Source organism: Crocodylus siamensis, chromosome 1 (genome assembly GCF_052110815.1).
Source record: "Crocodylus siamensis isolate JL-2025a chromosome 1, ASM5211081v1, whole genome shotgun sequence".
Lineage (NCBI taxonomy): Eukaryota > Metazoa > Chordata > Crocodylia > Crocodylidae > Crocodylus > Crocodylus siamensis.
In genome coordinates, this window is record NC_143395.1 from 346,661,447 (window position 1) to 346,674,723 (window position 13,277).

The window sequence follows — 13,277 nt, forward strand, 5'->3', positions numbered from 1 at the left end:
ATGTAATTAACCCTATGTATTTCAAGGACTTTGTGATTTATCAGTTAGTTTCAATGAAGGAAGTGAAATCTATCAATTTTTTTTTATGACTGACCACAGTGGGGCTAGGCATTCACCCAGTGATTTAAACTTTTTTCTCCTGATGGGCTGGATGGTTAGTAGTACCCCATCTGTCCACAGACCAGATCACTCTGGTGGTTCCAATCCCAATCAATGGGATTGGACTTTGACTTCATTGGCTGTTGGGACGGACACCTCAGTGGGTATGTCGCCACATGTATTTGATGTGGGACCAGTTTACCTGTGCATAAACACTCGCAGGTAGGTATCTACATGTGCAGGGAGGCGGGATTTTGCTGCTCCCAGAAGTAAACTGCTTTTGCTTCCTAGAGCTCTGCAATGGGCCCCAGCCACCTCCAGGGGGAACTGTAGTCTCCTGCTACAGCTGGCTGTGGCCAGAGGTCATCTTTAAAAAGTAGCCCTGTTCCTCACCCTCTGGCCAGGTGTGTTTCTGGGGCAGCATGCACAGTGTGGGGAAAGCATGCATGCAACTTGCACAGTGTGGGGACAGGGGCAACATGCACAGGGACAGCATTCACAGTGTGGGGAAAGCATGTGGCACCTCTCAAATGGCAGCTTCTGCCTCCTCGCACCATGGCTGCTCCAGCCCCTGCCACTGGCAGCAATGCCCAGTACCCCAGGCTTCTGATGGCTGCTGCACTGGCCCTTCTGCCCACCTCCCACCTGCTGCCTGATCCATGGCCATCTGGGCTCTTTTGGCTCCCCCTTCATGTGCAGCAACCACCTGCCTGGTTGCAGCATGCCATCCCAAGGCTACCACCACCATGCAGATGCCACCTGGACCCCATCCTGTTGGCTGGACTCCAGTGAGGGGTGGAGTAGTGGCCCAGAGAGGGGCCTAGTGTGGGACAGCAAGCCAGAGGCCATGTAGAGTAGGGTCTGTGAGGGCCTGAAGGATTGTGAATAGGCTGGTCAAAGCAGTGACCTCAGTGAGGGACACAGAGAGGCCAAGGTATGCCTGATGACATATGAGGTCAAATGTAGGCTGGAGGCTGAGTGAGACCCAGCTAATGGGGCCAGGAGAGTTGGAAGTGATTTTTAGATGCCATTTGCGAGGCATGGGACATGGTGTAAGGGAAGGTTTGGAGTCATGTATTATACCCTTGGCATCAGGACATTAAATGGGCAACTTCCCATTTGGAACAACTTTTTTAGTTACAACAAAGGCATGGCAGAAAAATTGCCCTAGACAGGTGGGCAGGATGACATTGTGACCTGCCTTGGGATGGCTCTCTGTCACAACATGCTCATGCTCCAGGGCCAGGAGCTGCACCCTGAACTCTGTCTGCCTGGTCCCATGCCTCCTTGCACTAGTCCCTCACATCCTTATGGATGACATCCTCTGCTTGCCACCTGTCTTGCTGGGCAACGCCCTCCACATCCCACTTATGTGCATCCATTTGCTGGTTTTCCACAGCCATCACCAGCTAGTCCAAGAAGACATCCCTAGTGCCCTGGCTGCGGGCAATAGAAAATCTGACTGTATCCTGGCTTCTATCTGCAGCCTCTCTTCAATGTGCAGCTTCAGGGTCTGCAGAACCACAAGAGGGAAGCTTTTTTAAGAGTTTGGAACATTTCTGAGATAAGATGTTCTGTACTGGGGCCATGCACTTCCAGGTCTCAGATCAGGATTCAAGTGTGCACAGGTTCCCTGGGGCTGTGGTAAGTTGGCCACTTGCTCCCCTGAGGCTAGCTGACCCCTGTGTTCTGGCCACAGGAAGGCTGTCTCTCCTACCATGTTCCCAGGGCAGGCCAGGTTTCTGGCAGCACCTGCTGCCACAGTTCTAGACCCTGTTGTCCCCTTTTCTCCTCCTGCAGGCCAGCCTGTCTCCTGTACTGCCACAGCACCCGAGCTCAGGGGCTGCGGGGGTCCCAGATGACTGGGACTTGGAGTTGCCCTTGGCTCCGCCCTCCCTGCAAGGGGCCTCTCTGGGGAGGTGCCCTGAGATCAGCCCCTCCTCATGGTGGCACTATGCCCTGAGCATACCCCCACTGAGCATGGTCCAGGTACTGTGTGAGGAGCTGATTACATGGGCCAGACCAAGGGATGCCCTGAGCTTTGACAGTGCAGGGGGCATGCCCAGGCTGCCCCATAAGTTCTGCTGCTGCCTGTGGGGCTATCTGTAGCTGCACTAAACATCACTGCCCCCTGTAGCTGAGGAGGGCATCACTGCTGGCATCAATGCATTCCTTAGCATGTGAGAGGCCCATTCCCATCTAGCTGTAGGGGCATGGGCTGCTTGATAAAGTTTTTTGCATTTTATCCCATCTCCTTATGTGCTGTGGGAGGGGGGAAACAGGGGCCAGGGGAACATGGATTGCCTGGGTAGGGAGAGGAGTTGAGAGGGAGCCAGGGGCAGGGGTAGAGAGGGACCTTCCCCCCCCCAGTGCAGGGATTACCATGTGGTGGAGCTGGTTTGCCCAGAGTCTCTGGTTGGCAATGAGAACATGCAGCTCCCAGCAGTGTCCTTGGGCAGCAGGTCACAGCATGTGGACACCTAGCCAAGGGCCCCCCCCCGGGGAGGACTTTCTGGTGCTGGCATCCATTGGTGACATCTTTATGCAGCACCTGACCAGTCATGCCCGTGCTCCCACATCTGCCCTGACAGCCCCTTGCAGACATTAGCATTGAAGCACCAACCTTGCACAAACTGCTGCTGTACCTCTGCCTCACTCCACAGCACCATGAGGTCACCAGTCTGCCCCAGTAGCCAGATGGGACCCAGGGTCATAGCAAATGGTATCAATGATGAGGCCATCATGGCTCCAATAACAGCTTTTGAGGCCTCTGAGTAGGTGTCCCTGCACTGCTGGGACTAGGCAGCTGGCTATAGCACCCAGTGCAGTGGCACAACCTGGGACTGGTAGCTGCATGGTGAGATGAAGCCCTATACCACCTGCAGGCTCTGGGTAGGCTGCTAGGGGTTGGCTGAGCACAGCTGGCAACAGGTGGGACAGGAAGGCTGGTCCCAGTGGCCAGAAGCTTCCTGCAGCTGGGCCTGTGGGCCAGCAGGCCTGATGGGACCTTACAGCAGCCTTCAGGGCTGAATGGTATGGGCCAGGCAGCAGTGCTAGGGCTAAAGGAAGGCTGGTGCAGGTAACCTGTGGCCTGTGTAGGGGTAGCAGAGGCCAAGAGTCCCTCTAGAATTTTTGCTGTTGTGCCTGAGGGCTCAAAATGTCTACAAGCTAGTAAAAGGGCTGGGGCTGGGGCAGGCCAGCCCTGGGGCAGGAGAGGCTCCCTGTCCTGGGGCCCTGAGGCTGGCCCCCTACTGGCAGGGCTGACCAGAAGCAAACATGCTTCTTGGTGGCACTTACATGACTGTTACTGCACCGTAAGTACTTGCAAGTAAATTTCCTACTTGCATTGGCAGGTAGCAATTTTACTGGTAAGTAGCAAAGTTTACTGCATGGTAAGCATGCACACATGTAGAACTGCATGCTTACTGCACAGTAAACTATGCTACTGTGAAGTAAAGCATCTCATGCAGACATGCCCAGTGAGTCCAGTTGTCTTTAGTTAACTTCACTGAGATGACTGGAGTTCAATTAGCGATTAGATACCGTATTTTTCAGACCATAAGATGCACCTGACCATAAGACGCACCCAGTTTTTATGGCAGGAGAGACTATGTGTGCCGGTGGCCATCCATTTTTATTGCCGGCTCCCGGGCGCCGGCACGGGCGCCGGCTTCCCGTGTAAACAAGCGGCGGATGTCCCGCTCAGGCTCCGCCACCTCCGCGGGCAAGCTCCGCCCCGTCTCCCCGGGACACACACCTTCGGACCATAAGACGCACCCTCGTTTTCCCCTCACTTCTGGGGGGAAAAAAGTGCGTCTTATGGTCCGAAAAATACGGTATGTCTTTTATTTTGTCAATAAGGAAGAAAGGCATATACATGAAACTTACTATAGAAGAAATCTAGAGTGAAAACTTGCAAAGTACTAGCTTATGTACAATTATGCTTCCTGACAGAGACCTATGAATTCTGATATTTTTAAAAACTCTCCCCAAAAAATACATTTTTATTTTTTTCCCTTTTAATGATGTTAAGAACCTCTCTCATAATATGGTATTAACTGTTTTCATATTCAGTTGACAGCTTTAGAAATACAGGAAATGGGAAATTGAACCAAAATATGTAAAGTAATATGTTTTAATCCACCTCTCATAAATGTTTGTTTAGTCTACCTCTCTCATAGTAATTAAGGAATTAAAAAATATACAAGTGAAATAAATCTATTGAAAACTTGTACAATGCATTGTTTGAAAATATAGAGGGAGGATTAAAAATATAATTCTAGGCTTGCACTTGAAAGTTATTTGGGGCAGTTAAATCCTTCTGAATCCATTATTTGGCTTGTGCATTAGTTTAGTTTAGTCAGTTAATAATTAAGGCACATTTGATTTGTGGATGTTATTATCATATGGACACTATGTAAAAAAAATGACAGAATATATTTATGCTCTATCAGTATTGGGTGACATTTCAAAAAAGTTCATTCCTGTCTAACTATGTCATCTTGCATAAATGCAAGTAAGTCACACGAACAGACAGAAATGGAAAGTATAAAATCATAAGCCACCTCTCAATTTCCATTAGCATCTTATCACCTGGTCCTTCAGGGAAGGCAGATATATGTAACCTTTCAGACAATAGGAAACAAAGAAACCTTTCCACAAGAAATGTGGTGAAGTTCTACTTAGAAAGTTAAGAAAACAGTGCAAGAAAAGTAACAGTCTATACAGCTAAGTAAAAGGTTTAAGGTTCTTCTGAGGACAATAATAGTACTTAAAATTGATTTTTCTTTTCCTTCTCTTTTTTTTGTGACCTGATCGATCAAAGCTTACTTTATGAAGAGTTTTGCTGCTAATAATTCACTGCTATCAGGGAAGGCCATGATATGCTGATTCTTAATCTGATGGCTCATGCAGGAAGGAAAAAAAAAAGATTGATCAAATCTATTTGTACATAAGAAAAGGAAACTGAAGGCAAAGGCTTTTCTGAAAATATTTAATTGTTCAGGTGTATCCTTCAAGGATATCTCTTAATGAGATTCTATGTGCAATTTGTCACAAGATAAAGCAAGTCTTGGCCAATTGGCTGGAAGGCACTAGAATAAATAAATAAAATCCAAGAGAAGTCTAGTCACTTCAAGGTAAAATTCACCTAGATTTTGGGTGCCCAGCATGATAGTTCACCTCTCCCACAGAAGACGCTAATGTTTGCTGTATGAGAGCTTGGTCAGGGGAATCTTTGTAAACCCGACAGATGCAGCAAGTCCTACATTGGCAGCAGTTAATTATTTTTTAATACCAATCTCAGTGTGCAGCAGATCTAGCTAGAGGTGGTATAATTTTTACTTCATATTGTAATCTGGTACTGGATTTCACCTCTGGATATTCTTCGCATTCCATCCATACGGACCCTGAATACTCTCAGGAGCACAGGAACTGTCATGCTAAATAATCTCACTGGTCCAGTTACTCCTGTAATGACAGTAGATCTTACCAAACTTCTGTGAGAAGATGAAGAAACTCTTAAATGGGAATTAGATTATATAATCTACATCTGATAAATATATATTTTTTCTGATAGGAAACAGTTTTCCTTAAAAATATATTCCTTTTTTATTATTTATGAAGCAATCCTGATTTGTTAAAATACATCAAGTATTACCAAATCACTTGAATAAATAAAATTTAGCCTAGCAGTTTTAGGGGGGCGCGGTTTAATGCTACATATTCAGGACATAAATCATGTGTATGCGTAGCCTCTGTGATTATTCCAGAAGCACCTCTGAAATGTTCATCTCACATAGTTTCCATTTAGGGTACATCAAAGCCCAGGAATCTGACAGTATGACTTGTTTTGTGTGGCCCTGAGTGCACACCCAAAAAGCTGTGCCTCAAGCACATGTTTTAGTATGTATTCAGGGTTAAACTAAACTGGCTAATTTCTGGGGTTTGGTGCGTGATGGGTGTGTCTATGCAACACATTTCCTGTGCAGTTGACTAATCAGCTGCACGGTAAATCTCTTGGCATCTACCCATGTGCTCCTACTAGGCTGAAGTAAGCTAATTTACTCTGCAGTATGACAGTACTTGCAAATACAAGTACTATTCTGCTGTGGAGTAAAAAATTCTGCAGCAGCACACATGTAGATACTGAGAGTTTCAGTGTGGGGGCTGCCTGCCAGCTAGCCATACCCTGAAGCTCCTTCATGCCCCAGTAAGCCCCTCTGCAGCAATATGCTCTACAGCTTAATCAGGCAACATAATAGCACATATAGACACCCCCACTGAGTGGAGGGAAAATGGATAGGGTGTTTTTTCCAAGTGGAACATCATGAAGGCTGTGTAGACATATCTGCAATACTGTTTCTGCTCATTGATTAAAAAAATAAGAATAATAAAAAAATCCTTTTAAATCGGGATTAATTACTAACATTTCATCTTCCTCGCAGGGAACATTGTGAGCATCTACTACATGAGGAGGCAGGCCAGGGAACTTAAGTAGACAGGACTACAAAAAGGAAAGCATTTGTGAAACTTTCAGGATTTGCAAATATTTTAAGGAAAGCCCAAGAGATGTCCTTTCTTTTCAGAATAGCGGACATGACCTCACAAATTGCAACAAAGTAGGTCTATTAATTTACTAATTGGCTGTCTTCTCATAATTTAATCAGATACCATCATTATAAACTCCAGGCGTTGTTTGTACGTGTAATACCAAATTAAATAAAGATTTATTTCAAACAAAAGCCAGTCTTAAAATGAAGTATTTCTTCTTCCCTCCACTTTTCCCACCAAGAAGTAGTTTGTTGAAATGGATATAGATCTATGGAATGGACTGTTTCTTTATTTCCTTCAAAACATCCATATTTGCATATACGCATACAGCAAATGCCCTTGACTAGTTAGTTCCCATGTTTGAGCGATTACTGGTTCTTTTTATGTCTCCTACATGAAAAATGGAGACCTGTGTTGGAAGCAGTTTAGATTTGAAAGGAACTTTGTACTGGCATCCACAATATTCCTGATGTCAGAGATGGTTGCAGCCTTCTTCTTGCTATAAGAATCCTATTTTTAATTGAAACTATGGTGGACAAAACCAAAAGATGCAAAATAGTTCTTAATAATAATGCACCTGGATAAGCCTGTTTCTCATATGCATGATAGGTTACCTTCTAATGCTTTTGAAAGATTCCAGGAACTTTGAATGTCAGAGAGACCTGCTTATCCATGGAACAGTATTAACAGCATCGCTGGGAGTTTCTTTGTCCTGTTTCAACAACACGGATCAGCCACGTGGGCTATGTCTTATGGTGGTAAGTGATTTTGGTCTTCATTCCCATATATTCCATAAAGGAATTGCTGCAAGTAAAACCTGTGGTATAGGCTCTAGGGAATATATTTTTAATTTTTTAATAAACCAAGCTTTCAAATGTCAGGCTTTCAACATCAACACGATACTGTAATCTGCACTCCAAATACCATATAATCATACCATTTATACTTACCAACTATAGCTCTTCACTCTGCCATAATACAGCTTTAAGTTTCCCCACGAGAGTATTACAAAAAGAATTTCCCATGACCCATTCATCCTTCAATCCTGGTAAAGATGCCTGGAAAGGATGCCCTCAGCTCTTCAAGGCAGTCTTGGGTTACTACTGTAAAATATTTAGAGAAGCCTTTTTTTTTTTTTATTGCAGGACTACATTCTGCTTTGGCACAATGAGAAAAATCCAGCCTAAGTTAACACCTTGCAGCAAAGGCATCTCTTACAGATCAGTCTTTCTAGATCTATGGAACTTGAGAACTAAGTCAATAAAAAATTAAGATAAGGCCATTTTGAATTAGGGAAGATGAGTTCAATTTATACTAACATATATATATATATATATATATATATATATATATATATATATATATATATATATATAATGGGGACAAATTCTGGAGATTTTAACTGTTTCACAGTAACAAAAATAAAGCCAGTCACATGTAAAAACTCCCCTCCACCTGCAAAAACCTTTAAACAATCAAACAAAAGATCAGTAAACAAAACACCACACCAAAAAAACAAAGGACAAATAACCACCATGAAACTATATACACAGATATAGGTGAAAACACATGAAAACCATTTGCTTACTGGCACATTTTACAAGCACACATCCTCTTTACTTCTCCTTATCAAATAGAGCTGTAGGTTTTGGTATGAAGAAAATGAGATGGAGAACTAGTATGAAGTGGCTGTCACACTCTGAGCTATACCTACAGACAAGAAGGTCCTTCGTGATCACTGACCATCTGTCTAACCAACCAACAGGCTGGTATCCTATCCTTTCTGAGTGTGTAGTACAAATGCTCTACAACAGACATCTGCTGCTTTTGCCAGCCTTAGTAAACTGCACATGACAGATGCTGCAGAGAATCAGCATCTGCTTACTTTCCCAAATTTCTGCTATTGCTCTCTGTCAGCCAGAGCAATAGGGGATATATGAGAAGTGGTGACTTTGTATGCAGTCAGCATTTGGGCTCTCACAAATAGAAAATCCTGAAGATAAGAAGTTGCAAAATTTAATATCTAATGCATTTGCCACACGCCAGGTCTCCTTCAGATCCCAACCACAGTCTTTGTCAGTATGGGTTTATTGTTGTTGGTAGCCTCAGTTGGGAGGGAAGAGATGTTTGGGTTGAGCAGGATTTCAGGACGGATATAAGAAGCCATTTCATTTTTGGCATACACTGGCTATTAAAAGCAGCTCTTAAAACATGGAAAGCTGAAATGATTTCTGTTATTCTGAGTCTTGATAAATATATCAGTTAAAATTTGGAGACAAAACCTTGTTTCTATACCTTGTTAATATTGAAGGAATTTAAAATCTATTTTCTCATTTATTCATCTAAACTCAGTCAGCTTGTCCCAAGGTGTAGGCAATTAGCAAATGTGCACAAAAGCAATTTTAATAAAATATTAAAACAGTGTACTCTGACACAAACAGGTCATCTTTCTTGCGTAGAGAGTGCTTTCTGTAATGTTTCATTGTTGTGACATCTATTGGTCTAAGCATGTGTATCAAAAAAGTGATAGGCTGAAATGATGGAGAAGGAGTTGATCTGTTTAGTCTGCTGTTTTGAGGCTTTTGGCAAATACTACAGCCATTTTTTTTTTAATTCCAGTGTTTAATTGAGGAAAATAGTGACTTATCCAAACTACTTTTCCTGTCTAGAGACTTTGTCATAGCAGAATTGTTGCACTTTTTTGTACCCTTGATATTAGACAGTTTTCCCATGACTAAGACAAAAAAATCAGTATTTAAAGGAAAAAATGTTAGTTTATATGGAAATTAATTAAATTGTATTAGACTTAGCTCGTAGCTAACAAATCTCAAATACTTCATGCTGATGATTACTTACCTGTAAGTGAATCTTTGGAAACTACAGATGTAAATACAGCCAGGCTCTTAAGGCATCAATTATCCAGGACTACAAAGTACCTACATGCAGCTTTAATACCTAATCTGATAAGTTAAAACTGAAATTGAAAGTGCAATGCCCAAGTTAAACCAAAAACCTATTGTAGATTAGTTAGCAAAGGCACTGTAGATGATGTTATATGAGCAAAGATTTAGATTAGAAATGAAAGACATACTTAACAATTGGACACTAGGTTGTTTTAAGTAGCATGAAAATAATAAAGAGAAGTATTCTAGGATACCTGAATAGATTTAAGGCTACTATAGGGGTCAGATATATATTTATGACTATGATATTAATAGAATAGAAATGCAATTGGAAAGATGGAAGATTATAGCCCAGGTCCCATTCCCGGATATATATTTCATCTTTATTCCTGGGCACCAGAGAATATGTTGGATTCTCTCCCACCTCAGGGGACAGAGCAGTAACAAAGCTGTTTAAAAGTTACTGTTGCAACCTCTGGGGTGGAGCAGGCTTTGTATTCCTCATGCCTTTCATAGTCACCCTGTGATAGATATATGTTTATATTTTCTAGTATCTTCCTCTAAATATTGCCCAGAGATTATTAGTGTTAATCTGAAGTCAGACCAAAGTAGGGCAGGGAGCACTGATGCATCTGGCAAAGTAGATTGTGTACAAAAACTCATGTCTCTGAACCAGTTAGTCTTTTAGATGCCCTACTTCCTACCTAAGTGTTGCACATGGTGGTGGAGAAAAAAGCCAAGTCAAATGTATATTATCTTCCCAAAATCCCGGGCTTCACTGACCAACCTAACAAAATCCTATGTGGAAAAATGAGTATCTGGGCCTGTGTGATTAACATGGAACCTGGTTTTCTTTGATTGAAAAACATTCCCAATTTTTAGATTATAAACATAACCCAAAATCCACATTTTCTGTGATCAAAGTGAAATGCCACCATACATAAATACATATATGTATATATTAGTGGTGTTTCATTTTAATCATGGAAAATGTGGATTTGGGTTACTTTTTTAAATCTGAAAATTGGGGATTTTTTAAATTTATTTTTTTTATCAGAGAAAACCAGGATCCCTGGTGATTAACTATGCAATCCCTGATTTGTACCTGGTTCAATTTTCCCTTCAGTTTTGTACACACATGAATTGCAAACTATATATTCCTTCTGTCTGAATGTCATATCATGTATTCACATTCATGATGGTGTAAACTCTTGTTTTCACACTTTTTTCCACAACACATTGATCCCACTGCTGTTAATATGTAGCTAGAACACAGATGGTGTTAGGAATGAAGACAAGTGAATCAAAGGTTAATAAATATCAAATTTACGTAGCAACAGCAGATAAGGTGACCTTCTCCACAGCAGCATACCACAGATGTTTTAGAGAGCAAAGTCAGTTTCAATGACAGAACATGTTTGTAAAGTAAAAAATAAAAGTGATGGGAAAAAAAGGAAAAATTAAGCCACTTACACCCCACTGTGTGAAGAGAATACAAAATACAAAGTAGAATACAAATAAAAATCTTCTTTCCATGCACCTGAACTAAAAGAAATCTTATAACTCTTGGCCTTACTCTTTCATGGGTGTAAATATACATGGGGTATGGACACATGTATATTTGGACCTGTCCAATAGAGGAATGTTTCAAAAGGGCAGCAGCTGCTACATTCTAACTATTAAATCTGAACAGATTAGGAAAAATAGAAATATAGCAAAACTGTTCCAACTTTTAACCCTGGATTAACTAAGGTTAAATATATGTATATCCAGAGCCATCAGTTGGAGCAAAGAAGAGCCAAATCATAATTAAGGATGTAATTTCATCTGGATTGATTGTCCTCAAAGCAGATAGAATACAGATAATGGTCTCAATGCTTAGGAGAGTCCACCATAATGAGAACTATATATATCCTCTTTCCACTTCTGCTGTTGGATACCTTTATTTTCCTATATACAGTTCCTGCATTGGTTGAGTAAAAGGATTTTTTTGTTTTGCTACAGAAAAAATATCCCCATATAGTGAAACTTCTAAGTGTAATGGAAGTCTGCTCCACATGGAGATATATTCAATGAATGTATTCCCAGACTTTGAGTTCATATTCCACCTTGTTTATTAAGCACTGATTGATTTTTTTTTTTTTTTTGTAAATAAGATCTTAAGCTGTGGATCAAGATTTGTGTTCCTGTCACTACTCATAGGGTGCGTCCAAACAAGCGCACATGTGCCTCTTGTTCAGTCTCAAACCCCTTTGAGAAGGGGCAAGAGGCACATGTGAGAATGAAAAAATGTTCCCCACACTCCAAGTTTGCAGTACGGTGAGTAAATTGGACCCCTGGATATAAAAAAAAAAAAAAAAAAAAAAAAAAAAAAAAAAAAAAAGTAGTTAAAAAAAGCGAGGTAACTGGAGACTGGGTCCTCCATGGAGATGCTCTGGCTGCTAGAACATCTCCATGGTTGGCCCCTGGCCCAGGTGTCTGGTGCCATAAATAAGGGGTTGGAGGGTTGGAGGAGGGGGGAGGACCTACCACCCAGTCCAGCCCCGCTGGCCCTGTCCACTCCCCCAGTCCTTCCCAGCCTTGCCCTGCTCAGCCCCATCCTCTACCTACCTCCCAAGCTCCCCCAAGCCCTGCACTGCCAGACCCCACCCCTTGCCTGCCCCCCGAGGCCTCTGATCCCATTGGTGCCCAGCCCCACCCCCTGCCTTCCCCCCAAGCCCTGGCCTCCCCAGCCCCATCCCCCCCAGCTTCCTGAGGCCCCCACTCCCTGCCCCCTCACTCCAGCATGCTCAAATTAAAAAACAAAGAACCCCCCCCCAGCACTTATTGGCAGTTGGAGCTGCCATCTGGCTCACTGGGGCCCTGTCTGCACAGCACCAGCCACGGTGACAGCCCTGGTGGCCCCAGCCTGGGCCCTCCTGCCCCCCCGCTGCCCTGTGCTGCCTGGGAAGAGCCCCCCAGCCCCTGCTTCTAATGTTAGTAAAGGCTGTTTGGGGGTGGAGTACTGTATTTTTCTCTGGGATTTTTGTTTTAAGTGATGGTGCCTGGGCTTGGGGGGGGGGCAGCCATGGGGGCCTGGGGGTGCAAATGGGGGGTGAGGCTGGGTGGGGCAGCCATCGGGGGGCTACAGCAGCTGACAAGGGATGGGGCCAGGTGGGGCAGCAATTGGGGAACTGGGGTGGGGCATGTGGGCCTTGCAGGGGGGGTTAGCACCTGTTGGGGCCATAGCCCCTGTGTGGCTGTAGCCCCACAACTGCCAGTGCTTTAATACTGTAGATATATCTATAAAAAAATTTCCCAACTGATTGTTGTCTCTCTCTCTCTCTCTTTTTATAATGGTCTTTTAATTGTGGAGGAACATGGATTTGCGGGTATTTAACAGAGTGACTTCGGGATTTTTTTTAACAGGGATTTTTCAGCTTTCCAATAGGGAAAACCAGAATTGCTGCTAGTGAGGCCAGTGGCAGGACCCTGCCTACTAAGAGCTGGCACCTTGGACCCAGCAGCTATGGCTGACCTCTTGGCCAACTGGGGCCAGGAGGACATGCTTTGATGGTCCAAAGCAGGCCATGACACCTGGAACATGTTCCAGGCGATAGCTGCCCAGGTGGCCGAGCAGGGGGCACATGGCAGTAGTGCCACACAGAGGCCACCCCTGCAGCCACAGCTCACTGGGAGCTGGTCCAGAGGGGCAGATGCCTCATCTCAGTCTGGCAGGCGCAC

General features: G+C 43.6%; 1 long non-coding RNA gene across 2 annotated transcripts in view; it reads left to right on the forward strand.

The window, feature by feature from the left end:
* The window catches only part of LOC149874922 (uncharacterized), a 41,825-nt gene that overhangs the window by 11,615 nt on the left and 16,933 nt on the right, over positions 1-13,277 (forward strand). The window contains exon 3 of one of the 2 annotated variants that reach the window (XR_016439987.1): positions 7,285-7,406. The exons of the other annotated variant lie outside the window; for it this stretch is intronic. This is a non-coding gene — a long non-coding RNA (uncharacterized LOC149874922). Of the gene's footprint in view, positions 1-7,284; positions 7,407-13,277 lie in introns of those variants that run through there. 2 annotated transcript variants of the gene reach the window in all.